Below are 3,062 nucleotides of genomic sequence, written 5' to 3'. Positions count from 1 at the left end.
CTTTCTCTGACCCTCCCCTGCTCACACTGTCTCTCTCTCTCTCTCTCAGAAATAAATTTTAAAAAACATTTTTAAAAAAGTTAAATTGTAACATGTCTTAAATTTAAGGATGTTTGTTTTGATTGGTTTATCAGACTTAGTGGGGTTTATGTGAATAGAAGGAAATAGAAAATTTACAGAAAATAAAGGGGTTTTGTTTGTTTTTTATACCATTGGGTCTTGAACTCATGACCCTAAGATCAAGACTTGAGCTGAAATCAAGAGTTAGACAGTCAGTTGACTGAATCACCCAGGCACCCTAAGAAATAGAAGTTCTAATTGTTTAAATGTATTAGCCTTTACAAAAACAAAACAAAACAAAACTTTACAAAAACCTTAGCTTAGGAGAATTTTTTTGCTCTGGAATAGTTACTCTGTTTCAACAGGTTTATTCTATAATTTATATACCATACAATTCTCCCATTTAAAGTGTACAATTCAATTAATTTTCACATATTTAAAGTAAATTTTTAAAAAATTTTTAATATTTATTTTAGAGAGAATCTCAAGCAGGTTTCATGCTCAAAGCAGAGCCCAACTTGGGGCTCGATCCTATGACCCTGGGATCATGACCTGAGGTGAAATCAAGAGTCAGATGCTCAGGCCTCACTGAGCCGCCCAGGTGACCCCAATTTTCACATATTTAAAGAGTTGTCAGCCATCAGCATAATCAACTTCACTCCCCATCTGTGCCCTCCCTAGCCACAGGCCAACACTGATACACCTTCTTCTGTATAGATTTGTCAATTTGTGACATTTCATATAAATAGAATCATGCAATATGTGGTCTTTTGTTAAGGACTTCTTTGACTTAACATAGTTTTTGAGGTGTATCTATGTTGTCAGAACTTTATTCTTTTTGTTGCTGAATAACATTCTGGTGCATGAATGGGCCATATTTACTTACCCTTCATCAGGTGATGGACTTTGAGATTGTGTCTGTTTTTTAGCTGTTTTGAATAATGCTGCTATGAACATTTATGTAGAAGTTTTTGTGTGGATACATGTTTTCATTTTCTTGCTATATACCTAGGAGTAGAACTGCTGAGTAGCATAGTAACTTGGTTTAACCTTTTGAGGAACTGCTGGATTATTTTCCTCAGCAGCCGCACCATCTTGCATTTCCTCCTGCAGTGTGTGGGGATTCTAATTTTTCTACATTCTCCCCAACATTTGTTATTTTCTTGGTTTTTGAAATTATTATAGCCTTCAATTTCCTTAATGCCTAATGATATTGAGCACCTTTGCATTTGCCTACTGGCTGTTTGTCTTCTTTGGAGAAATATCTATTCATGTCTTTTACCTATTTTTATTTTATTTATTAATTTTTTAATGTTTATTTAAATTTTTTTTTAAATTTTTATTTATCCAGGAGAGAGAGAGTGTGTGAGCAGAGGAGAGTCAGAGAGAGAGGGAGATACAGAATCTGAAGCAGTCTCCAGGCTCTGAGCTAGCTGTCAGCACAGAGCCTGATGTGGGGTTTGAACCCACAAACCATGAGATCATGACCTGAGCCGAAGTCGGACACTCAACCAACTGAGCCACCCAGGCTCCCCTCCTCTGCCCATTTTTAAGTTGGTTATTTATTTTTTTATTTTTGAGTTGTGAGGGTTCTTTACATGTAAGTCTCTAATCAGATATGATTTGCAGATATTTTATTTTCACTTTCTTGATATGAATTACGCTATTCAAATTTTCTTTTATTTCTTGTACTTCCCAGAAATAATCTCACCTATATTTTCAAATTTCTTGAGTTCTCTTTTTACCCTTTTAGTTACTTAATTAAACCTTTATACTTAGTTAACTGTTTATTTATATTAAATAATCTCTGTTGAAATAACCAGTGTGGCTTCTGCCCCTGAATCAAATCCTGACTGATACAAATGTGTACTTTTTTCTGTCTGTTTTTTGTTTTTGTTTTGCTTGACATTATGTTTGTGAGCTTTATCCATCTAGCTGTAGTTCATTGCCATTTCTTTGTCCATTCCATTGGTGGGCAGATTGGGTTGTTTCAGCATGGGGCTATTGCAGTGATGCTGTTGTGAGCCTTCTTGCATGTATCTTTTGGTGAACATGGGTCCACATTTCTGTTGGGTATGTACATTCATTCCTAAGAGTGAAATTGTTGAGTCATGAGGTAGATGTATGTGTATTCTACTTTTGTAGATAATGTCAAATAGTTTAACAAAGTGGTTGTACCTGTTTACACATTCTAGGTGCTCCCCATTCTCCCTCTTACCAGTACTGGTTATTGAGAGTTTTGTTCATTGTAGTCCCTTTGGTGGGTGTCAGCTCCATTTATTAAGTCCCTCTTCTCCCCAGTAATCTGATACGCCACCTTTGTCATATAACAAGAGCTGTAAATGTGTAGGTTGGTTCCTGGATTTTATTCTGTTCCATTGATCAATCTGTCTCTCTTCACCTCTGTCATACCATCATCATGTTTACTATAGCTTCATGTTAAGCCCTGCATTCTAGAAATTGTTATTTTCCTCTTCTTTTTAATAAATATCTGGCGATTCATGGCCATTTACTCTTCTGTATAAATTATAGAATCATCTTAAAGTTCTATGAAAAACAGTCTTGGAATTTTGAACGGAATGGCATTGAATATGTAAATCACTTCAGGGGGAGTTGACATCTTTGGTACCAGTAGGTACAACTTATTTTTCCTTTTATTTAAATCTTTTTTAATTTCACTGAATAAAGTTTTATAATATTACTTTAAGAATTACAAATCTTTAATTTATTTCAGTTGATATTTTTTATACTACTTTCAATGTGTTTATTTTCCTTTTAAATTACATTCTGTAGCAGGTTGTTACTGGTATATAGAAATGTGGTTGACTTGTGTAGCAACATGGATGGACCTTGAGGGTGTTATGCTGAGCGAAATAAGTCAGGCAGAAAAGGACAAATATCATATGTTTGCACGTATAGGAGGATTAGGAGGAACTTGACGGAGGAACAAGGGGGAGAAGAAGGACGGAAATGGTGGGGGAAAGGGAGAGAGGCAAACCATG

This window comes from Hyaena hyaena, unplaced genomic scaffold (assembly GCF_003009895.1).
Source record: "Hyaena hyaena isolate Hyena2069 unplaced genomic scaffold, ASM300989v1 scaffold_25, whole genome shotgun sequence".
In the NCBI taxonomy this organism is placed as follows: domain Eukaryota; kingdom Metazoa; phylum Chordata; class Mammalia; order Carnivora; family Hyaenidae; genus Hyaena; species Hyaena hyaena.
This window is presented reverse-complemented; position numbering follows the sequence as displayed.